We start from the raw sequence: 26,274 nt of genomic DNA, 5'->3' as shown, positions 1-26,274 counted from the left end.
TTATTTTCTGAGAAAACGTAAAGTTTCTCAGATCCGAATGGCAAAATATTCCCTAAGTTTGGAAATAAGTGTAAAAGGCGTGATAATACCCGGGAACACTTTTAGTTACCTAAAAGAAGAAACCAAGGAGTATATCATCTGAAGTTTGAGGGGCCCTCTTCAAACTTGTTTTTTCCGTCTGTATTTACTTTCTTCCCGTTTCCTCCCTTTTTGTATATTCTACAAGAATGTGAAATCTTATCAGTGGATTTGTTTTTTTAATTTAGACGTGATTAGTAATACAGAATAAAAGTTGCCAGTGTTGTACATGAAGTTGTAAGGCTGTTTTCAATACTCTTAGTCTTTTTTCTGTCGCCCTCTTACTGTGGTTTTTAAAAATAAAAGATGAAATTATAATCACTTTTGGTAAATATTATTAAGATTCCTGCACCAGTATGAAATACTAAAGCGTACCTCTATAAATCACTTTTGTATAAGTATGAATTTTAATTTTAGTATTTGGAACCTTGGTAGGTGAAGATCTCCAGCAGCTCAGAAGTTCTTATTGTCAATATTGGCAGATTCAGTAAGAAAGACTAATTTTGTTTTTGTCTTCCCACTTGGCCAAAGTAATAGCCATTAACTGAACTAGATAAGATTTAAAAGGGCTTCTCTCCTTGGGTGGTGGTGAGTGAGAGCTGGGAGTTATTCAACAAAGACTTCTCCACCTAAAACCTGACTTGCTTTTTGACTGAACACCTATATTTGGTGCTTGGAGGAAATGCTTGTTGGACCTGAAAAGATGAGTTAACCTGGAGTCAAGGTTGCGCTGTTTCCTTTAGTCTTAGTTGTAGACTTGGTAGTTTGAAAACAACATTTAATTTTTAATATTTATTTTAAATACTACAAAGATTTTAAAGTTCAAAACTTTTTTGTGTATTCTGTGAATATAAATTGGGCATTTTGCCTATAAGAATTCTTGAATAATTTCAGGGGTCTATTATGTGTAAGTAACGACTCCCTTACCCTTATAGCAATTTTCTTACGGCTTAGAAAAGAGGAACTAAATATGAAGTCAGTAGATTTAAAGGCAATTTTCAGAAGGTTCTAACTTCACTGTGCCTTAATAAGGAAAAGAGGCCATATTGCAAGATAATGGAAACAAATCCTTGTTTTGTATTGTACTTTTAAGTAGCTTGGGTCCTCATTGTTCCTAATTGCCAAACCCATGAACCTCTTGAGCTCTATTTTTTCTTTACTTTCCTGTGGCATTTAAAATACTAGCAGTTACTTCTTATCTTTGTCTGTCTTCTTGCATTATATTAGTATGTTCTCCTTAGACAATTTTCTTTGTGTCTGTTCTCTAATAAAACACCAAAATTTTCATCTCAGAGCTGCAGATGCAATGTTTAGGTTTACCAGGGGCCACAGGCTTCCTGAACTCATAAAAATATTATGCTTGGTACTTTATTCCAAACTGTAAAATCAACAACAACAAAAAAACCCGTCTTTTGACCACGAGAGTTTTGAGAAGAGGTAGAGGGTTGATGAGGCTCAGCGGCAGGGTTTCCTCCCCTTTCACATGTGAGATGGGGTGGGGAGGCAGCTGATGGGACAGCCATAGTGCTGCCCCGCGAAAGGATGGGAAGACAACTGGCCTTAGTATTTTTCAACATCCATGTTTCTCACATCTAGCAGACATTTTAACCTACAAACTTCAACAGTGTACAAACACCAGTTATTATTTGGGTTTATAGTTCCTTGATGTATTTGGGGTTTATCAAGTTATGTAGTACTGCTTGCTCTGATACTAGAGGATCCAATAAGTTGTGCCCTTGTATTTTTGTCACTTTTCCTGTTGTCATTTATGTGTCACCGTGCCAGCCACTAGTAACTACATGTGTTTTATGTATTATAAGGTTGGCATTCCAGTAATAGGGCTTATTAAAATTGTATGTAGAATGAAGCTCTGCAGTAAATCAAATATGGGCTTTTGGCATAAACATTGATAACCCTTTTGCCTGCTCTTAAAGTTTTGGGGGGGATTTTTGAATAGTCACTGTCTATCTTTTGACATACTTGCTGAAACAATTCAAAGTAAAAAAAAATTCAGAATTACATGTGACTTTCACTGGATTTTGTTTTTATATAAAACTTTCCTCTGCCCCACCCCACCCCTGACTTCAGTGGCCTTTAAATGTAGAATGAAAAGATTTATATCTGAGAACTGTTTGAGTTGAAACCATTAAATATACCTTAAAATGTTATGGTTAAACAGCATTACAGCCTGCTTAGTTTAACTTTCTGAAAAAAATAAAATGCCATCTCTCGTTCTTCTTGGGCAAGGTGTTAACACGAAACCTAAAATGCATATTTGCAAATGGTGGTCAAAAAAACCTTCCAGGGTGTGGATACCTGAGTCAACTTGATTATTTTTCTTAAGGAGAGGTAATAAGTTTGTTCCTAAGTATCTAAAAACCATTTTGAAAATTACCTGCCCTCTGCTATCCAAAAAGATCAGGTCCATAGTCTCTTCCCTGTTGAGTGTTTACGTTTAGTTCAAGTTTGAAACATCTGTAAGTACGGGATTTCACCTGGAAACTAGAAAAACTAATAGTATTCTGCTTCCGCCTAAATGAAGCAGATAGTAAGTAGCAAAAACTTACAGATCTCACCATTCTCTGGAGTGGTCCAAGAAAAGTATTTTATGCCATTTTTTCCTTCAGTGCTTATGTTTGCCATAAACTCTGCATACTTCAATGCTTATCTTGCACTTGTATTTCTGACAAAAGAAAAGTGGGTTTGGGGTTTTTTTGTTTCTCCTTTATTGTATGCACGCCACAAAACAGAAAAGGCCATGGTCAACGTTGTCTTTTTGAGGTACAGAATATACCTTCAATAAACAACTATCTTTTATATGGTGTTGGTCCTAATAAATTGGTTATGGACCCAGGGAAAATGGTATTTCATACAACTGAAAGCAAGTTAAATTATGTAGCAATTTATTCTTAGAGATTATATCACTTTAATATTTTTTTTGGTGTCACTTTAATATTTTTTATCCTCAAAAGTATTTACTTTTAAAGGTATCCCTCCCAAAGTATATTAGTATTTGTGTCTTAGACTTAAAACTATATTCTGGTTTTCCCTCTCCAGTTTCTTTGTTCCTGGGACAGATTGGAACTCCAGCTCTAATTTCAGTCAAATAATTTGCATTCCTACCATATTTAAGATACCTGGAACATAATTCTTAGCTGTTAACGTTTTTCAGTTAGGTTGACAAGATAAACTACTCAGTAGTTTACAAAAATCCTTTGAAAAATTAGATGGCTGAGAGGAGATACTCTGCCCATAGCATCAGAGGTCAAGGGTTCACTTGTGCCAGCTATAGACTTTAAATGTCTAAAAGTTAACTAGTTCCCTTTCTCCACAAACAGCCTTTTAAGTAAGTTTTATCTTACGGAATAAGGAAAGACTATATGCAATTATTTGCATTTATAACATTTTGTGAAAGTCTTGTATTCTTATATGCTCCAGGTGTGGGTGGTCTTATATAACCTATAGCAGTTGATTCCTTAGAGCATAACTTTTTAAAATACCATGGTTTATATGCTAATACCCTTTGCTAGTTGCTACTCCTGTCCTTCCTGTTTTCATTAGTTGCTTTCCTCTGCTTCTTAATTGTTGCTATTTCCCAGTGTTGTGACCCCAGCCACTTTTTCACCAGTTATATTAATCAATTCCCACACCTTTACCTATTGATGACTCCAGAATTTATCATCTCTGAATTCAATTGGAACTACTAAATATCTTACCTGTCCCTTAGGTACTTCAAACTAAACAAATTCAAAACTGAGCTATTTTTTCTTTTAAACTTCTTTTGTTTCCCTTTTTTGTTTATTTATTTATTTTTTTGTTCTCCCCTTCTAGGTTAACTTATATAATCAAACATCTTTCCAAACAATTTTTTTTGCTTAAAACACTCAATTAGTTCATCACATTTGAGGATCAAGTTAGAACACACCCTATGATATGCAGGCTCGTTCATCTGTCTCCTGCTCATGAGCCTCATGGATCACCACTAAAGTTAAAATGACCCGTCTACATAGCTGCTCTTTTTATCTCCAGAAAACGAGACATTCCCTTTTCTTTGGTAATTCTGTATCTATCACACTGTCATGTTCATGTTCCTCTTTTCTGTGAGTTTTTGAGATATTGGTAGACAGTGTCTCGTCTTTGTAGCTAAAGTGCAAAGTTCCTGGCATGTAATAGGCACTCAGTTTTGTACAAATAACGTAATATGCTTTGATGCTAAGTGCCTGAAAATTTCTCGATAGCATGTGTTTTTGTTAATAATAGCAACTCAGTTGGATATATAAATGGATGCAAAATGCTCTGGTTGATTCCATACCATCATGTTACAAAACTTTGGGTTTGTTTCCCCCGCCCCATGTAACACCTATTTTGCCAGTGGTGTTAGCCCTCTAATCTGGTTTCTGCCACCTGGTTCTCTTCACTTAAATATTTTACTTGTTATTAATTCTACTCTATTAATTTATAACCTAGTTTGGGATTAAGCCATGTGGGTATGTACTGTAAGCATTCAGCCAGGAACCCCAGTTAACAGGTAATGTGCTTCGTAGAAGAAATCAAATTTTTGAACTAGGAGGCAAAATGTGGATTTCAATAATGGATGGGGTGGGGACAGTGAAACACAGTGTATTTGCCGTCAGCATGGCTTTATGTGCAAAGGCATAGAACAGGAATAGAAAAAAACATGTTCTAAGTATAAGAAACCCGTTTGACTAGTCTTGCATGAAGTACATTGAGAGATGAGACAGGAAAAGAAGCTGGATTATAACCAGATTTCTTTTTTTTTTTTTTAATCTAGAGTCCTTTTGCCAATGAAGCTCAAGCCATTTATTCTCTTTTTTTTTTTTCTTTTTTTCCTCTTTTATTTTGAGGAAGTAGTCTCAAATCAAAGAGGGAAATGACTGGCTTAAGTTGCACAGTAGGTTTGGCACCCAGATATTGCTAAAACGTCAACTCAAGTCTTGACGTTTTAACTTTTATGCTGAGAATCCATGTAGCACAGGCAACCTGTGTTTATACCTATATAGCAAAAGCCAGAACTTATAATTTTCTTTCTACATCAGGAAGTACGTCTTTTTTTTCTTTTTGGCCGCGCCATGCAGCTTGTGGGATCTTGGTTCCCCAACCAGGGATTGAACCTGGGCCCATGGCAGTGAGAGCGCCGACTCCTAACCACTGGACTGCCAGGGAATTCCCAGGAAACATATCTTGATTCCTTCCTTATTAAAATGCTAGGCTCCCAAAAACTTTTATTAAAATGCTTCAAATTTCAGGTTAGCATTTTTGTTCATGTTTGTACATCTTAAATTCATTATGCCCATGCAAAATGCATTTTTTTTTTTTTTTCAAAATGCATTTTTAATGGCTTTTAGAACATGTGTGAACATTTGGCAGTCAGAAGAAATGATAGAATTTAAGGGTTTTTTTAGGTGATGTGTAAGCCCTCGTTTCAGCACGTAAGGTATTGTCAAATATGGTACTGTATTGGTCTTACAGCTGTTTCTGAAGGTTGTTCTTGTGCTACCTTGAAGAATGAGCCCTCCAAGGCTCCAACAGTTGCACATTTTGAAAAACAAAGCTTGACTTATACTGCTTGTATATCAAGGGTCTGATTTGTAGTTTGTGCTTAAAACTGTTTTGTTTTGTTAGAGACTAACATTTTAGATACCAAAGTCATAATTGTAAATGTCCACAGATAGCTAAACGTCAGAAGACGCTAGGAATGAATACCATTTATACAGTCATCCCTTGGTATCCGTGGGGCAAGGATATGGAGGGGCAGTTGTACTCAGCTGAGCTTGCATTACCTTTGCCTTATGGTGTGTCTTACAGAAATTAGTTTTTAGTGATAGAAGAGACTTAATTTTGATTTAGGCTTTTAACAAATGAGGAAATTAATATCCATCAAGATCACTTGGTTTTAAGTACTTTATTTTCCTAGGTATGATCAAATTTGATGATATTTTCTTTTTTCCTTCATTTTTATATGAATCCAGTCACCTAATCAATGCTTATGTTAAATAGGTCATTCGGGTTTGTTTCAGTACTTTATGTATCCTGTGTCTTGCTCTCCTAGGTGATCATTAACATAGAGTAGGCACCTAATTTTTGGTTCCCATTCTTACTGGCTCCCCATTTTTTCCACCCCTATACTCTACAGACTTCCCTCTTGATTAATAACTATACAATTTCTATATATATATATATATATATATAACAATGTATACTTTTCAAATATATGTGTATCAAAGTGTTTTTAATTTGTTATTCTTACCTCTGTAGGCAGTAATTAGTTCTATTTAACTAACAAATCAAGCTTTGGTATTATTGAAGCACTCAGCCTCTGTAAAGATGACCAGAGGTTAGCATAGTTAAATTGAGGGGGAGATTAAGACTTTCTTAAATGTTACTCATATTAAGCTACAAAGTAAACTGACCTTAAATTGCAGTTAGGTAGTAGATTACTTCCTAATCATAGCTTTAGGTCCAAATAGCCTCTCTGAAATTAAAAACAAAACAGAAAACATTGGAAGTAGTAGAGGTTTATGTCATGAAAATCAAAATTTCATGATTATGAGACTTTAGTAGCTGTGGCATAGTTATTTCTTTGTATCCCTGCCTTTTTTCTATCAGCCAAATGGTCATTATCAAATTATGTTCAAGGATAAGGACTAAATTCTGAGAGGAGTTTAATCGGAGGCCTAGTTCAAAGTGTAACTTTTTTAAGGTAAACTCTTTAAACACATGGTTAAGTTTTCTGTACCAGGTGCTTAGTAAAATCATTTATTTGTGGAAGAGAAGCAGCTGCTTGGTTTTCTATGCATAAACTCCCCCAGCCCTTGCCATCATGTAGTCCAAAAATAATAGTAATAAACAATATTAGGTTATGTCTTCCGTTTTTAAAACTGTGAAACAAGTCATATGTTCCCCTTGGAATAAATTTTCCATTTGTAAATAAGCAAATCGTTTTTCCTTGCGATGCATTTTTGTGAAATAACTATAATTTGTGTGAAAATTAAAATATAATTCTGAAATATGAATTAGCAAAGTAAAATGAAGGAACCAGATTACAAAATCAAGTCATGAGGTAAGGTTTAGGAAGATGGAAAGAGAACAGTTAAGCATTCATATATACATTTTAAATCTCTTTGGAAAGGAATTCTCATTGAAAAGAATATCTTCATAGCAGTCATAAAATTTGGTATTTTAGAACTCAGTAATTACAGCCAGACCAGCAAAGTTCTTAAAACTTGGGGCCCCAGAATGTTCAGGTGAAGGTAAATGTGTAGGGTACTGGTCCTCTTTAGATTGAGGGAGTAGGAAGAGTTTTGACATCACAGGCTATTTTGACTTAAAGCATGAACTTGAAAGTAGTTTCATTTTTTAGAGTTTGATTATTCATTCCCTTGCAGCCTCTCCCTCTCACTGGCAGAACTTATTTCCTTGCTTGCTCATTCTGTTACTATGCATCAAAGAGGCATTGTGTACCAGAAGTCTTTAAGCTACTGGGAAGAAGGGTACTTATAAGAACCAGGTAATTGTTAATCATAATAAACAGTCTGTCGAGGTGCATGGGTAACTCCCTGATATATTAGTAGCAGTCAGCAACTAGATAGCTTCCCAACAAGCGGGTTAGATTTGTTCCTTCTAAATCAAGGACTTCTGCTTCATAATCTAGGTCTTGTGTCTCATACGAGCCTTTATAATATAGAATGGTTAAGGTGGGAAAGGCTCACACTATATATCCCTGGAATACAGAGCCATTGTTTTGACTTCAAGGATTTAGGAGAAATCGAACAATGTGTGTCCATAGATAATCTAAGATACGAGTCAACAAAGCTAAATAATTATTCTGTAGGGTTTTTTGGTAGAATGTAGCAATCCAGTATGTAGGAGAGGCAAACTAAAAAGAAATAGTTGGAAGGGGTTTAGACCTAATCAAATACATTGGTTCCTAGACTTTGGGATTTCTTGAATGAATCAAATGATAAATATGGAAACCAATATAGTTACTATTTTTAGTTCTCTAAACAGCAACACCATATCCTTGGTTTTAAAAAACGGGTGTTAACAGCAAATAAGGACATAGTCTCATAATTTAAAAAATTAAATTATTTTGAAAAACCTGCTACATTGTTCTTATTCTCATTTTCCTGTGGAATAATGAAAAATTATCCAGAATTCATTTTAGATTGTTATTTGTGAATCATTCATGTATCTCAACTCTCATTTTAATTGTGACAAGTCAGTCTTAGATGAATGTGTAAAAGGCTTATAAATTTTCAACAGAATCTGTTTAAATTAGGATATGTCCATGAATACAGCCATTAAAATTATTTTTAAAGAATCATTTCAGGGCTTCCCTGGTGGCGCAGTGGTTGAGAGTCTGCCTGCCAATGCAGGGGACACGGGTTCGAGCCCTGGTCTGGGGGGATCCCACATGCCACGGAGCAACTAGGCCCGTGAGCCACAACTACTGAGCCTGCGTGTCTGGAGCCTGTGCTCCGCAACAAGAGAGGCCGCGATAGTGAGAGGCCCGCGCACCGCGATGAAGAGTGGCCCCCCGCTCGCCACAACTAGAGAAAGCCCTCGCACAGAAACGAAGACCCAACACAGCCAAAAATAAATAAATTAAAATAAATAAATAAATTAATTTTTAAAAAAAAAGAATCATTTCAGGGCATCGCATACTACAAAGAAATGGTAACAAAAATATGAAAAACAGATTACAATTTGTAGGGCTTTTGTATATTGTGTTTGCTTTCATAGAAATGAGGGTAAAGAAAGTAAAGTACAATGGTTTCACTGGTTCTCTCTGGGTTGTAGGCATACAGATGGATTTTCTACAACAGACAAGTATTACCAGAAAGCATTTTTTTTTAAGTTGTTCTAGTTTGTAATGAAAAGGCAAAATGCTTGGATATTATTTTTTTAAATGGGATGCAAACAGTATGGTCTACAACTTGTCAGAACCCAGGAACCATCCTCAGTTCTTTAATACTTTGTGTCTGTTATGTTCCTAAGTAATGTCCATTCTGAGTTTTTATTTCTTGGTCTGACCCCCCTTGTCTTCATGACCATTGCCACTACTTTAGTTCAGGCCTGGCATAGAGTAGTCAGTTGCCCTGAATATTTGCCAAATAAATGAATCTTTATATATAACTATGCAGTGATGTAGCTTACTCTGCTTTAATCTTGCCCCTTCTAATCCATCTGTCATCCTTCAAAGTGATTTTACTAAAATGTGAATCTGATTTTACTTGAAATGCTTTTAATGGAGTCCATGCTCCTTAGACTGGCATAAAGGAAGGCCCTCTTATTTGTTGTCTCCTGCCTTTTTTTCCAATCAGAGATCCAGTTGCTGCTCCTTTTGCTTCGACCCACATTACTGCTTTCAGTTCCTTAAACTTACCTTGCTCTCTCAGACCTCCTTTCTTTTTGTTATTACCTTTTCATGGAATCCCCCTACTCTGCCCCTTGTGAATGCATCCTTCAGTTCAAATGTTTTTCCTCTTTGAAGCTTTCTCTGGTGCTCTTCCAAGAAGTCTATTGTTATTTATAATTCCATGTACCTTTTACTCAGTTCTGTTATAGCAGTTTGTTCTATTGGTTGGCCAAAAAGTTTGTTTGGGTTTTTCCGTAACGTCTTACGAAAAACCTGAATGAACTTTTGGGCCAACCCAAATTATTTAGAATCTCCTCACCCTGCTAGAATGTGAGCCCCTGAAGGGCAGTGTTTACTTTGCATTATCTCTCAGATAAATGCATACAGCCTGCATTAATTCCCAGGACATAGTAAGTGCTCAAATAAATGTTTTAATTAATTAGGTCTCTTCTTGTTCTGGGGTGAGTATGAGTCTGCAGAATAGTAATAGCTCTTGAACTTTGTGAAGAGAAGGAAAGAGGGTTAGAGATGTATTTTTGTAGTTAAAAGTTAGGAAACCTAAAATTGGTAATGATTTGTGCCCAAGAGCAAAGCCACTCTATTCTAGGGGGGCAAAAAAAGAAAATAATTGAACATCAATTAGTCTTTGAAAGACTAACAATCCCAAGTGAAGCATATCCTAGTACTTTTCTCTGTCCATTGCAGATAAAAGCCTCCTCTCAAAAAAAAATGTTAAATTGTGTTGAGAAAATTGAAAATTCCTATCCATCCTCTGGTGTTTGGTTATAAGTTCTTATTTTTCAGGTTTAATCTGCCTTTCCAAACCATGATAATAATAATAAAAAAATAACTGTACAGGTACTTTAACTTAATTACATTAGAGAAGAGAACCTTCCCACTGCTAACTTTTCTAAACAGTTCAGCAACCCTATTAACAGGATGGAAGTTCAGGGCTAGATTCTGGTAGCTCATTCAAAGGAATAGCTATGGTCCCACAGATACGGATGGAGATCATAGATGCTTACCAATATGCAGCAACAAGCCTAGGGACTAACATCCCAAAATGGCATAGTAAAAACACATGTTCATCTCTGCACAGAAAGATACTTAGTCTAAATTCTTAATAGTTTACATGTAATCAACAGATGATGTTGATGCCCATTTTTATAAAGCTGAATCCATTAATGCACTAACCAATCCCTTCCACAACACAAGCAATTTTATATTCTTCAGGCAGGTTTGGCACTAAGTTAAAAATCACTCCTAAGATTTGTAACATAAAATAAGTTGATATGTTCTGTTACACAGGCACCAACATTTCTTTTCCAAAGTGTTAGTTGAAAGTACTACATAAAGAACTGGTAGAAATATCACACATTTAATTCTCAAGGCAGAACTTAGTTGGTCTTGCATTTCTAACAACTTAATTGATTTTTCATTGAAGGCAAATTCTTAACGCCCAGGGTTATAGTCGTGGCTACAAAGCCTTTTTAAAAAAAAAAAAAAAATCCACTTTTAAAAATTAGTTTCCCTACTACAGGCATGTTGAACTGCTGCAGGTCGGTAGTTCCCAAGCCAGTTTGACTACCATAATTATCTGGGAAGCTTGTTAACTATACATTCCAGGGCTCCACCCAGAGTTCCCCCAAACAAGATGTTACGTATCATTCATAATTTTCTTAAGAATGTAGCAATTCATTAAGAATCATATGCTGAACTCCTTAGTGACCCAGGAATCTGCATTTTTCACAGACCTCATCCTCAGGTACTTTTCATGCAAATTGCTACTTTGATAAACACTTAGATACATGGAATGAAGCATTTCACTAAAATGTTTATTTAAAGTTACAGTGCCAGGACAGTTTTGTTTTTCCCATTTCTTTTTTGGTGAGTGTTGCTGTACTAGTAGACGTCTCCAACCTGAGAAGCTTGGATGTACTATTGGCATGAACCATTTCCTTCATTTCTTCTTGGAGATTTCATCAGAACAGCAACGTAAATTGTTCTCTAAGAAATTCAGAATATTCTGATGGACTGACCCTTTTTTTCTGTAGCCGATAAGGGTCAAGTCTTGTTAGCCTGGGAATCAGTCTGTCTTTTTAATGAGTGTTTAGGTTTTTTTTGTGAAAAAGAAGCCTTATTTCTGTACTCCTCCCCTCTTAATATATAGGAGCATTTTAAACGAGGAGGAGCTATCATCTGTTATTTTAAACAGTGACATTTCATCCTACTTTTTTTTTTTAATTTTATTTATTCATTTACTTATTTATGGCTGTGTTGGGTCTTCGTTTCTGTGCAAGGGCTTTCTCCAGTTGCAGCAAGCGGAGGCCACTCTTCATCGCGGTGCGCGGGCCTCTCACTGTCGCGGCCTCTCTTGTTGCGGAGCACAGGCTCCAGATGCGCAGGCTCAGTAATTGTGGCTCACGGGCTTAGTTGCTCCGCGGCATGTGGGATCTTCCCAGACCAGGGCTCGAACCCGTGTCCCCTGCATTGGCAGGCACATTCTCAACCACTGCGCCACCAGGGAAGCCCAGTGACATTTCATCCTACTTTTACAGCTGATTATTCTAAGATGTTTAGACAATGTGATCTTTTAACCAAGGTTACTGTTTTCCCTTCAAGGTGAAACCAGTAACTTTAAATCCCAGAAGTGCAACTCAGAGTAGAAAGAAGCATCCTTTCATTTAATATTAGAAACGTAAGAGTAGTAGATCTTAAGGAATTTAGATGTCATGAGCTAGGACTTTAAGGACCCACCCACTTCAACATAAAAAATCCAGTCCCAATACCGATAAATATTCTCATCATATAATTCACATGTTTTGGTATCATGTTCACCAGGCAACTTTATGCATATAATTAGACTTCCTATATAATTAACCTTCTTGGAGGAAACTACTGGCCAAAGAGTTAATCATGTGTCTTTTCTTCATTAAAAAAAAAAAAAATCATTTGATTTATCAGTTTAACACACCTGTCCCTTGGTTACTGAGCCTTCAGTCTGAGATACCAATGTGTTTATTAACAAAGTCAGGTTTTTTGATCTTATATGTTAGATTGATAAACATTCTTTTGACTTTTAAATTATTTATAAATGCGAAATATAAAGAACTACAAATTACTTCAGCAAATCCATAATACAGCATATGGAGGTACATATGAAAATATAGTAAATAGTATACCAAGAATTCATTCTTTCATCAAGCTGGTAGTAAACATTGTGTATGTGTGAGGGAGAGGGAGATTGTTTCTGAGAAGACTAACAAATGTTTTAGTCTTAAGGAACTCCCACTATGTCACCATATTATCCAGAAGGTTAACCAGGAATAGAAAATGTAAAATGTAACTTACTCTAGATCAAAATTAAGCTCAACCAGGTCTTTGCCTGCTGATTCTGCCAAGCTAATTGCCTTGGCAGTGTTTCCATGGATACTAGCTAGGGGCAGTGGGGGTTGTATTCATAGGCATCACTACTTAATGATGAGGCATTTGGCTATCTTAAGAGTCATAGTTACTCCTTATCTTACCCTCACTTCATTGATTTTGTTTTTTAATTAATTTTTATTGGAGTATAGTTGATTTACAGTGTTTGTTAGTTTCTGCTGTACAGCAAAGTGAATCAGTTGTACATATACATACATCCACTCTTTTTTAGATTCTTTTCCCACATAGGTCATTACAGAGTACTGAGTAGAGTTCCCTGTGCTATACACTAGGTCCTTATTACCTATTTTATATATAGTAGTGTGTATATCTCACTTAATTGAATTTCTTTACTTTTTTTTTTCCTTCAAATTAAAGCACAGATTTGCCTCAGATTGGAAACCAAAGTAGTCATGTCATTAGCTATGGGATTCTTTAACCTGAAAAGCAAAAGACAACACGATTGCATTTAAGAATGTATGCATAACATAAAGAATTGTGGGGTGAGATGGGAAGAAATCTTTTTAAGATGGCTGTATTTTAACACCTCCTGCCTAATAAATTCATGTCTGAAGGGACAAATGTGTGGAATTTAGTCCTTCCAGCATTCCACTGAGTTAATCATTCTTCCTGTTCAAAGAGGCAGTGAGGAATAATTTGTGAGTCGCTGCAGTTAAAAATAAAGTGCCATATAAGCACCCAAGGGCAGAGATAAGGATGGAGTTACGGGTCTTAAGCACCTGGCTTAGTTTACGCAAGTGCCAAATACATGAACAAGAACACTCCATTAAAATTCCTCTCAAACATTGTATATCTTACAGAGTCGGTATATCTGTGGGCTTTCACAGTGGTCAATCTTACTTCATTCAGCATAAGCTTAACAAATATTTGCAGAGATTGATAGAATTTGGGATTAGCCTAAAACCCTCTCAGGTATCCAGTGTTAATTATCTCTCCCTCCCTCTTTATGCATGCATTAGTTTGCCCAACAAGTGACCTCTGTTTAAATAGCCACAGTGATATTGGGGCAGTTTATTGCATCTTTGGTCAGCTCTTTTTTTCTCTGGATCCCTAGAACTAAATGCATTATTCCAAATTGGTTTTGTCCCACAAAACATGAGTAAAATGAGGAACTGGGTAGGTAAGTGGCAAACAGCATAAGTTATTTGGACATGTAGCTCACTCCGTAAGTAGACTAACCAAGTAAACAGGAAGCTATTTGAGAAATTTAACCTTAATGTTTTTTTCAAATGTTATTTTTAAATCTTTGGGAATATTTTCATAAAATAACAACTTCCATCATGAAGTTAGTAGAATTACAGCAAGTTTTAGGAGCTATCTGAGATAAAAGATGTTGCATGTAAAACTAAAATTATACACATAAGTATGTAATTATTGTACACATGTTGTAATAAACTTAAATCTCAGTTTGAGTTATTTCTTACTTTATAATCATTGAGCTTCTTTTCACCCAAGGTAAAGTGTGAGTATATTTTTATACTTGCTGTATTAATTGACCAAACAAGCACTCTGATATTTTCAGATGCCAAAAAGCATTATGGTGAAGACCATGTTGAATTAAATATCCAGCCAGCACTTCTAAGTTACTGTGATCATACACGCATGCATGAAGTTGAGCTTTCTTTACCCTTTTTCCCATTAAGGACTAGAGCAGGAATGGGCAAGCTATAGCAAGCACTGCCTGTGTTTTTATAGCTGGGCAGTTCAGAAGGTTGTTCACATTTTTAAAGGGTTATTGTTGGGGGGGGACCCTATGTGACTGAGACTGTGGTTTGAAAAGCCTAAAATGTTTCCTGTGTGGCCCCCTATACAGAAAAAAATGTGTGGATTCCTGAACTAGAGCAATTAAAGGAAATATTGTGAACTTAAGACTTCTAGAAACAAGTAATGATCAATTGGTAACTGCTAAGCCAGAGAGCCTGCTCGTCATCAAGGGATCAGTTGGGACATAGGAAAGATGGAAGCCGGTTTAGGCTGGAGGTCAAAATACAAATATCAAGAACTAGCTAATGAATAGGCAAATAATTATATACCCTGGGTCAGAGCCAGTAGATGGAATAATATGCCATCATTAAAATGAACTTATAACATGTAAAAATGTTTCTGATCTATTTAAACTATTAGTATAAGGCTTTATACCCCATGTCTTAGTGACATATAGGAAAAAAATTTAAAGAAGACGTATCACAGCAGCTAGCGCAAATAAAGTCATGTTTGATTCAGTGCATGCGTCTGTTGTGGCGGTGAGGGTTTTGCCTAATCTCTTACCCGCTGAGTGCTAGGTAATTGGTTGTGCAGCAGCATTCTCTGAAGTATCATGTTGGCACTACCTTCGAACAGAAACTGTGATAGGTTAAGGAAATGGTGAGTCAAGGCCTGAATCATGCTCATTATTCAAAAAGAATAGTGGATGTGACATTAATAAATGGAAAAGGATTATTTGCCTCCTCACTAGGAAAATTTAACCTTCAAATATGGTACTACTAAGTAAAAGTTGTAATGCACTGGAATCAGAAATTACTATGATTACTTTTTATTACTTGATAGACTAATAAAGTTAATCGGACATAATAAGCATTGTCAAGCTATTCTTTTAAAATGATGGACTCTTCAGTGAGGTGTCGGCGTTTTGTAAAGCAATTATCAAAGCTATATTGGACTTAAAAATTGGTCACCAGTTCATGTACATACCATGTGAGGTTGCCCTCCTTGGGCAGCCTTTGACTCATCCTAAAATTTAAAACAGGGCTGTGTACTTAATCACATTCACCAAAAAGAGATGAGGGATTAAAAGTGACAACTTCACAGGGGAGACTGAGTAGGGAGTGTACATTGCAAAAATTATCCTATTTTGCTCACAAAAATCCCATGCAGTTATTTCCTAAGATTTTTTTTTTTAATTGTGGTAAAAGAAATACATGAGGTCTGTCCTCTTAAAATTTAAAGTGTTCAGTATTGTTTCTCCTAAGCTTTCGCTTCTGATTTTCCAGTTGCCCAGTCTTTCTAAAAATGTCCTCTTAAGTCGTGTTTCTTATGCAGAACAATTTAGCAGTTGTGGGCAATATACAAACTTAGCAGGTATAGTCTTATACTTGCTTAGGAAGTAGCAAATATCAGATTGTATGTTCTTCTACCTTGTGGCAAGGTCCCACTGGGTAGAGGACTGATAGTACCAAGAACCTTGTAGCTGCTTGTCACAGAGGGACACAGCTATAAAAGAAACAGAGCATCTAACATCTTTGAGGAGTGTCTCACTGGATTTAGCCCACTAATTTTACCAGGTATTTGGCAAGGTATGACTGCAGTACAGGGTCTTTTTTTTCCACAACTTGATTTAGGTCCTGAGCCTGCAAAGGCTTGATTTGCTCCAGTGCTTTCCCTCAACCCAGGCCCTTAGTCAACATTATTAGGGTAATAAAGGATTGTAAATTTTAATCATATATAGGTGGAGGAGAACTTAATCTGGTTTAATAAACTTGGAATACATTATGTCTGAGCCTGAACATCTTGAATAAATAACATATAGCATTTGTAAAAACAGGTTGTTCTATAAAAAGGCCTCATTTCTATCCAGCACATTTTATTTGGCTGTGTTCCTTCCCTATAATAGGATAGAACTTCAAGAAATTCCAAAGCAGATTTGCACTTTTGCATAAATTACTCAGTTTGTTGGCTGTCACGCCTCCATAGGTTTTCTGTCTGGTTATATAAAATCAGGATAACTCGGGACTAACCAGAGAAATGATTCCAAGCTACCATGATGTATTTGCCTTTAAAAGGCCAGTGGTTCTTAAAATGGGGATTCTGGGTCAACCTGTAGCAGAATTACCTGTGGTGCCTGTTTAGAGTGCCTGTTTTTGACAAACCTACCAACCTAAAATCAAATCAGTCCTATATTTTGAAAAGGTAGCTATAATCAAAAGAAATGTTCCCCTTGTTTGAGATACTGAAACTGCAATGAAGAGCTTATCTCTTAAAATAGTTATGAGAAATGATGCCATAATATCAGGCTCCTCATTTATGGGATGTTTTTTATGAAACCCAGATCAATATTTTAACAAGACTTGAGGAATGCAAATATTATAGGCTATCTAGCATGAACAGATGTAAATAGGAGTGTGTTTGAGCAACCGTGGTTTTTTAAGGCAGCTATGAATTTACACTGCAATCCTACAGGGAAAGAAGGGAGAGAAAACTGCTATTCTGAGCTGCACACAGATGAACTGCATCACATCTGAGATTTGATAGTCCCCTCTCCTCACTATTCTTGTTGCACAGGAAAACTACATGATTAAAGGTAACTTGATGGAAAAAAGATACTTAACTGTAGAAGTCAGGGAATCATGATACCACTTTCCAAGATTAGTTTGTGTGTGTGTGGGGGGGGGGGGCAGGTTCACCTGGCCAGAGGAGTTAAAATAACAATGGGATTAACAATGTTCAAGACAATTTGTATCAAAAAGGAAGTTATTTGTCTGCATGATGGGTTCAACATAAACAATCTGATACTGCTACCCAAGTGACCGACTTTGGTAGGCTTTAAAAATTTTTTTAACAGTTACATTAGTAATCTGTGAACCCAACCATTAACTGGAAAATAGTCAAGGGGAATCCAGGTGCAAAAAGCAGGTTCTTTGTACATAAGGAATACAGCTTCAAAACACCTCCAAAGTATGGATTAAAATAGCAGTTCACTTTATCACCTACCCCGGACTAAGAGCCCCACCTATAAGACTTCCCCTGATTCCCCAGGGAAGGGGGGGGGGGGTCACAGTTCTTGAGGTGCTGGCATGCTGTGTTTTCCCGTTTCCCTGGCAAAGATAAAGCTATTTTTCTTTTACTCAAAAAAAAAAAAAAAAAAACTCAGAATCCTTCCTTTTCTGATGGTTTCATGGAACCAAATTATTTGTGGTCAGATTCTTTTGTTTCAAGCTCCCAGAAAGGAAGCTTAAATGGCCTTAACCTGAGTTTCCTCCAGAGATAACTTCCCTGGATCCCAAAGACGTAGGGATTAATTTTGTGCCGTGACCTTTTGACAGCCCCATAAAGCCTAGGATCCCTTCTCAGCATGCTGTAAATGTGCATTACATAGTGCACACACAACTCTTTAATTCTGTCTGCGGACTCGTGGTTAGAAATCCTTTGCCAGGGGACACAATTCTGAGAGAAGACTACGTAATGAGGCCTGTAACTGCTGTTACCCCAGCACCCTGTTCTGGAACCCCTTCTCTCAACTGACTTCGGAGAAACTAGCTCGCTTCAAAATGGCTGAGGTGAGAAGCCACAGTGGGGAATTTTTCTTTAGTTGGAAACGGAAAGAGAAAGAAGTTAGCCCTCTTCAGTCTGACCAGTCCAGAGGAGGGAGAGGTTCTGTCGCCCAGTTTTGACCTTTTGGAAATAGCCTCTTTCACTGTATACATGGTAAACAGGCTTAATCATAACTATGGACACACCCAAGACCCCCTTTCTCTTCATCGAGATCTCGCGCGCTCTTGGTGGGGCGGTATTTGCCCTCATGGACTCTACCAAGCCTTCCGAACGTTGGCTCCCCCGCCTGGAAGAGCGAGCTGTGGGTGGCTGCGCAGCCTGTGCAGGCTCGTGGCCCGGCCGTCGGCCCAAACGAGTCGGGACCTGGAGTTTCCGTCAGGGTGGCCGGCTGGCCAGCGCCGTCGAGAGCGTAGCCGGCCCGCTTCCTGCGTCGCAGAGGCACCGCCCTCGCGGCCGGGGGAGGGGTCGGCGCCAGAAAGCGGCTCTCCCCTCCCCAGAGGCCCGCTGCCCCTCGGCCGAGCCTTCCTGGCGGCCGGCGGCCAGCAGTACTGCAGGGTCGGAGGCGGGGAGGGCCGTCCCGCGCAGCCGCTGCGCCGCTGGAGCAGTCCCTCCCCGCCCGCGTCGTCGCGGAGGAGCCCCGGAAACGCACTTCCACCGCGGCCGAGCCCACTTCCGCCGGCTGCTTCCTGGGGCCTGCGGGCCAGAGCTTTAGTTTCTCCGGGATTCATTATACTGCTTAACACCCTTTAACGCCATCCTCTCCTCGTTCTTTCCAAAACCCGTATAATGCCGCTTCCACTTCGCCGTGGCGCACACTGCTCAAACTGAATCCGGCGCAACCGCCATCTTCGGAAATGCTGGTAGCTGTCAGTATGCCCATCGTCCTGTGTGCCGAGCGGAAATGACTGCTCGTTATTCTCGATGCTCCACTAGTGGAGGCCAGAGGAATAATGTCCCTGCTAGGGGAAGGACCTGCTTTTGAATTCTGAGTCCCCTATCACCGCTTAGCAGCTGTGTCTAAATTTAAAAGGTTACTTAATTTCGCTGAGTCTCTTATAGATGGATCAAACGAGGTAAAGCATACAGAGCCCTTAGAACAATACCTGGCATAGAGCGGTATCTAGCATAAAGGTTAAGTAAAAACAAGGAAAAGTTTAAAGGATTTTTCGAGCACCTATTTACTCAATATTATGTTGGTTGTGTTAGGTAAGGATTCTCTCCGTCCCCATAGGAATGGCCTCCCACCTGAAAGAGCTGGTGTTTGTCTAATGGTTTCTCAGTATGTTTACCAGCTCCCAGGCATCCTTTCAAGCTCCTGGTTCCTAAGGAAGGTTCTGCTCGTGTTCAACGTGACTTGCCCCTATTGCAGAGCTTTGTACTGGATGAGTATTCTGTAGGGATGGTGCACAAGCCTAGGTTTGGTATGACTGACTGTAGCATCATCTTGTTTTTATTTCACAAGGAAAATGGAGATGAATGAAGAGGTAGACAGGCCTCTTTCCAGGTACATTTTAGGCTGCTGCCTGACAGCAGGCCATAATGCTTCCCAACCCTGGCCCCCTACCATTTGGAACCAGGTGCAGATTGGGGGCGGGGGGAGTGAGTTTTGAAAAAAAAGATCAAGAGAAAGATGCTAGATTTTTTTTTTAGTTGCGCTAATGACTCTAGTAGTTGTCTGTGCTTCTTGTGATAACTTATAAGGGAATGATACAGAATTAAACGTACAAAAAATTTATTATTTTTCACCAAAAAATGGAGAAACTCCAAACTTGTGACCAACTCATTCATGATCCACTGAGTCTCACTGAGCCTTGACATGTTGAAGAATAATTAGAACTTTTCTCTTCCGGGCTGAGTTGTTAACTTGCTTCGATTGATTTCTGCATTCCCAGCAGGACTCTTTAAGTCCTGGCCCCTTCAGACCCTAACTATTCTCACTGCTGCATAACTTGAGACTGGATGATACCTTCAAACACCACAGTTCCCACTGTGGAGTGAAATTATCTGATCCTTACACTGGTTAAAGAGGTGGCGGTTCCTTATACATCAGAACTTTTTTTAACGTAAGTTATACTACAATAAAAAACCAAAAACGAAATGACATTTTTTTTTTTTTAATTATTTATTTATTTTTTTATTTATTTTTGGCTGTGTTGGGCCTTCGTTTCTGCGCAAGGGCTTTCTCCAGTTGCGGCGAGCGGGGGCCACTCTTCATCGCGGTGCGCGGGCCTCTCACTATCACGGCCCCTCCCATTGCAGGGCACAAGCTCCAGACGCGCAGGCTCAGTAGCTGTGGCTCACGGGCCTAGTTGCTCCGCGGCATGTGGGATCTTCCCAGACCAGGGCTCGAACCCGCGTCCCCTGCACCGGCAGTCAGACTCTCAACCACTGCGCCACCAGGGAAGCCCCCGAAATGACATTTTTAATGTTGAATGGCATGGAAAAGGTGAGCATCTTCTATAGTTTGATGAAATCACATGTACAAGGTAATCTTATTTTTGTAAAAAAAATGTATAAGAATATGCATCAAAATGGTAATTTTCCTCTTTATGTTTATTTTTTAAATGTTCTGCAATTATAATAGTGGAAAATAAAAGTTATCTTGTAAACTGTCTGTGTGACTTATAAGAGATGAATATTCTGTTAGCTAACTCCTCAGTTTCCATAGAGGTGAACAAATAATGTCAGTTTGATAAATCAAGAAATAGAAACATAAACATACTATTTCGGAATCTGGAGTTACCTCTAAAAGATGTTGCCTCTTGAGGCTGAGGATGGGGTCATGTTCCTTTTCATTTTAAGCTCTTGGATATAAGTGTGGGGTTTTTCTTTTCTTTTTAGAAAATATATGTACGTTTTACTTTGCTAAATAAATTTTAAAAGGTAAAATATATCTCAGTGTGTAATTTTTTTTTATTTATTTTCATCCAGGTTACCCTACCCTTTCCAGGTTACTCTTCCCTTTCCCTTCACCACTCAGCAGGCAGGGCAAAGAGAAATTTGAAAACCTGGCTGAAAGGCACTTTGAATAAAAATCAGTAGAGACAAATTACAAATTGCTCAGTATAAAGCATGCGGGTTTTGATTTTTGTTTTTTAATTGAGGGGCTAAAAATACAGCTGCTTAATTGTCATAAACTGCATTGTACTCTTTCTGGGATGGCCTTTTGGCTTGAATCCGTTACTGATTATATATCTTGTAGCACTGTGGGAACTGCATTATCAAAACAGTTTTAAAGTCACAGCTTGCGTATTTTGGTGCCCTCTAGTGCACTATTTTTAAATGACAAAAGCATAGTTTATCCTTGCCAAGCTGTTAACTGGAAGAGGATAAAATGTAAATTTCAATCCACCTTCCCAGTGTGATTGATCTCATTTCTTTTCCTGACATCCAAAGACACTGATTCCTCTCTGCACATACACATTATTTCGTAGTCATGACACTCACTAGGCTGTGACCTTGCACTAACTAGTTCCTTAATCTCTGGGCTTCAATTTCCTCATCTGTAAAAGGAGGATGATAATCATAAGAACCCTAATGTGGATTTCCTGCACATACGAGGAGCGCACTAATCGCTAGCTATCTTTTTTTTACATTTAATAGATCCAGTCAATACTAAACCTGCTTGAAGACAGTAATCAGTCTTGACTCAGGTATCATAATCTGGTGGCTGGGGAATGTGAAGAATGTTAATGAGTAGCTTAAAAGATAAAGAATAGAAGTCTAGGTGTGATTCTCATCTCTGGTCCCATGTAACTGGGTCAGTTCATTCCAGTTCTCAAGTCTGGAAGCATGGTAAATTTCTCTGCATCCTTCACAGTACCTGTAATTACATACCCTGAAGAAATACTTGTCTTGTTTTAATGTTCAGGGTAAATGGTGTTTATGGTTGAACCTAGAAAATACAGAAAATGCTGAATGATAGAAAATAGTTAGTTTAAAGCTTTAAAGATTTGGATTCAAACTTGTTTTGTAAGCCAGAGGTTTCAAATGCCTCTTTCTGGATTTAGTGTGGTTTCTCAGTGGGCTGTGGACAGTATTTCTGTTATCAGTGTACAGTGTGAAGGCATGATTGACTGTGGAACCCATGTGAATCAGGATTTACAAATCAATAGGAGGTAGTAGGTTCCAGAATTCTCATCCACTCTCATCTAATTCCAGTTTTGCTTAGGCTATACAGCTAAAATTTATTTTCTCTTGACACATCTCTAGGAGACCTTCTCTAGTTTTCCTGCATTGACAGACTTGGACTTTGGTGCTTAACATCACTACCTCCTAGATTCCCCAAGAGCCCAGTTACCTGAAGAAAGCACTGGGTGCTTCTGACTCCGTGAATGCCTCTGGAGTCTTTGGTCTTGTATGTAATAAATGTCCCCATGCTTATTTTTCCTATGTGTCTTATATTAGGCATGTCAATATTGTTTCTCCTCCACTTTCACCTGCCTCAGTGCTAAATCAGATTTTTTCTTGAACATCTACCAGCTGACCATTTACTGAAGCCCTATTGTGTGCTTGGACACTATGTAAAGCATTTTATGTACATTACTTCTAACTCTCACAACCACAGTCCAGTTAGGCAGAGGGTATTATCCCCATTTTCCAGAAGAGAAAATCGCTCTAGGTCACCCAGATAAATGTCAGAGCCACATTTCCAACTCAAGCCAGCCTCTAGAGCCCATGGCCTCAATACTGCATCAGAAACACTTCCCAAAGGGAGAATTTTGAGTTATTTAGCCTTTAGAAGTGCAGGGAGAATCTTGCAACTCCCTTCAGGCACTCAGCCATCAGTTCTGAGGCTTATATTCCCTTCAAGAAAGCCCACCTGTCCAGCCCTGCCATAATGATCATTTTTAAAACCATGATGGTTCACATTTGCTTGGCACCTTGCGGTTTTCGAAGGTTGGCCCATGGGGTATCTCATTTTCTATTCGAGAAAGCCTTTTGCCCTCATCATCCACTGAAGCTCCAAGCTGGGGCAGCAACTTCTTTCCTGGCAGAAGATTGCAGCTGTTATTGTTTACCCTCCAGGGGATACACTGCGCATCCCAAGCCTTACAGCTGGGAACACTGAGATCTGGCTGTGCAAGCATATAAAATAATCTTGACGAAGGGGAGGGGTGTCCACTCGCAGGCTGTCCTGGTCACAGCATGTTGGGCAATGAACTCTCCCACTGGAAGCTGTGCCGCAGAACCAAAGGCAGTCTTGGCCAGCAAAACCACATTCAGCAGTCCTTCAGGCAGCTGGGCCTCCCCAACACATGTGCTCATCCACTTGGGCCAAGCATGTGGTCGTCTAATTGCTTTACCTCTCTTTAACTCCCTCCCTTCTTCCCCCCCCCCCCCCCCCCATTCCCAGCTCTCTCTTGTCCTTAAGAGCTTCCACCAGGTTTACACCTTAACCTCCTTGTAGGATGCCGGTGAATGCCAAGGCTTGTGTGGGTGGAAGATTCTAAATCAGCTGCGGACACAGGCCTGGGGGATGGGCTGCCTGGAGTGTAGAAGGGCCACAACGTGAAAACAAATGAGCCTCTTTCATCCCAATAGGATTTTTGTTGTTTTCTAAAGCCTGCTGTTCCAGCAGGGCACTGCACCAGAAGCTATGGTGTCTGGAACTTTTAGAAAGCATAAGCACTAACAACAGAGCTGCCCATATGTGTGTCCTCTGCAAGACTTTCAGCAGAACTTGGGGGCCTGGAAAAATTGTTTTTTAAACAAGCCTGTTTCTCCCTTAGCAAAACAGGTTTGAAAAGTATTTGAAAAATATCAATAGCTTAAAGCATATCATCCACCATCATCATCTCCATAATTAAGAAGTTTCACAAAATGACAGGGTCAGATTTCATACTGTCAGCTCTCAATTATTTGCTGGTGGAGGGACTCCAGAGACAGAATTCCAGTGGGACTTAAATACACTGTTAATTTACATTGGTTTTACCAGGCATTTTAGTCATTAACATTTTTAAAGGGGTGTGTCTGCAGGCCTGGAAATTTACAACTGTTTACAGCAAATAACAAAGCTACTCAGTGAGGATGCTGACGGGGCTGGAATGCTGTCAAATATCTTTTCCACCCTTTGGACCAACTCTGCTTAGTGAGGGCTGGAAACAAAATGGGCTTTGGCCTTAGACGAAGAAAAGTTTAAACCCTGATGCTGCTGTGTGACTTTTCAGATTCCTTACTTGGAAAATGGGGGAAATGAAATAATATCAACTACCTTCATGGTATCAGAGAATAACCTTGGAAGTTGCGAGGGAATTCTCAAACACAACCATGAAATGTTTCCAGCATTCACTTAGGTATTTTAATCTGGATGTGTCACACATGTCCATGAATAGACCAGAGCTGCTAATTATCTTGGGTTGGGAGGCTTTGCCAACCTCTCTAAATTATGACATTCTGGCTATAGATTATAAATAAAGGGGCTCTGGATGACCCAGGAAAGTCACAGACTAGAGTCTGGCTGGAATCTGGTCAGTGAGCAACTCAGCTTGGAAGGTAAGCATATTTTGTGTTCCTAAGAGCCATCGAAAAAAGCTCAATTTCTTTTAAGAAGTTGCTGCTCCATGGTTTATCCTTACTCAACTTATCCTGTTTGTTCATACATGATTAATTTTCAGTAATTCATTTGAATGTATACTAAGTGGCAGATGTGGCCTTGAATTCTCGATGTTGCCTGAGAGGTTAGACGGCAAACAGGCTCATTTGAGCAGCCGTCCTACACAAAATCCCCGGCACCATGTGCACAAGTTCTGAATTGGAGCGGGGTGGGGGGTGAGTATGGAATAAATGGGGGGATGGATTGGTTAGTATCAGGCAGAAAGAACTGGAAAAGTGAGAACCCAAGTGTATATGATCTGCTGAAAATACCAGATGAGTTTCTGCAGTTTCTTAATCATCCGTATTATGTAACTAACATGTTCTGGATTAAGGACTCGCTCTTGATCCCCAGGGTAGAATCGGGTCCTTGTGCCCATAAACAAAAGAAAGCTTGACAAACTCAATCGTATGTTCTTTCCAAAGAGCACATTTGTTTTCAGGATCAGGAAGTTGGAGCACTGTTCTACTAAATGTTTAGATCTGTATTACTTAGGATACGGGTTCAACAACTAACAGAGATGCCAAAACACAGTAGTGTCAGGGGCCCCATTTCTCTTGTTGTGCTGCCACCCTCAATACATCGCTTCCATTTCATGGTCCAAGATAGCTACTCCAGCTCCAGCCCTCACATCAACATTCCAGCAGAAAGGGAGAAGGTGAAGGGCAACAATCTGAATGCTGTGTACATCACTTATACTCCCAACTTTGGCCACATCTAGTTGCAAGGGAGGATGGGAAACTGGTGACTGTGTCCAGCTAGAAACTATTATAAGAAAAGTTCAGACTGGAGGGCAACTAGCAGTTCCTGCCATGATTCCCTTCCTGTGGTTTTCCACTCCAAACCTACTTGATTAATAATTCAAAGTGCTGAGCTAGAAGCCCACTGAATTCCCTATATACAGAAAACACTGAAAACTAGAGGCAGTTTTACCTCCTCTATTATTTTTGGATAGCATAGGTAATAAATGCTATTTATTATTCTTACATAATAATAATATTCTTCTTCTTGGGCAAAGAGTAGAAAATACAAATCAGTAAGAACTTAAGAATTAGCATAGTAAGACTCCATCCCCTAGTGATAATGATATTAGGATTTTGATGTCTTTCCTGATAGACTTGCCTAATACAAATGACATAGATAACATAGACTCTTGGGATGATAATTTCCATTACACGATGGCAGTGATGATAAATGGTCTATATCATTATGTGGGGTGGGGAAAGGACTTTTAACTGGTTAAACAGTTGAAAGAAAATAGAAACTGGGAGACTTGGATTTTAGTTCCACCTCTTAACTGACCCCTGTGTGACTCTGAGCAAGTAACAAATTCTTAATGTTTCCATTTTTCCATACATAAAATAGAAATTGTATTTGATTTTCTCACCCCCCGTTATAAAGATAGTCATGAGAATCAAGTATTCCTTCCTGTATTCCTCCAGGCACTCTTGGGTGCCCTCTACATGGTGGGTATTGAGACATGTTCCCTTGTCCCCATGGAGCGGAATCC

At 38.8% G+C, this 26,274-nt stretch overlaps 1 long non-coding RNA gene across 6 annotated transcripts in view; it reads left to right on the top strand.

Moving 5' to 3' along the window:
- Positions 1–26,274, top strand: part of LOC132372087 (uncharacterized) — a 102,303-nt gene that overhangs the window by 1,693 nt on the left and 74,336 nt on the right. For 3 of the 6 annotated variants that reach the window (XR_009505088.1, XR_009505086.1, XR_009505090.1), the window contains exon 3: positions 20,429–20,615. This is a non-coding gene — a long non-coding RNA (uncharacterized LOC132372087). Of the gene's footprint in view, positions 1–20,428; positions 21,061–21,772; positions 21,823–22,381; positions 22,539–26,274 lie in introns of those variants that run through there. The other 3 variants (XR_009505089.1, XR_009505091.1, XR_009505087.1) reach the window with 3 other exon arrangements.

Source organism: Balaenoptera ricei, chromosome 9, assembly GCF_028023285.1.
Source record: "Balaenoptera ricei isolate mBalRic1 chromosome 9, mBalRic1.hap2, whole genome shotgun sequence".
Taxonomy (NCBI): Eukaryota; Metazoa; Chordata; class Mammalia; order Artiodactyla; family Balaenopteridae; genus Balaenoptera; species Balaenoptera ricei.
This window is presented reverse-complemented; position numbering and strand designations above follow the sequence as displayed.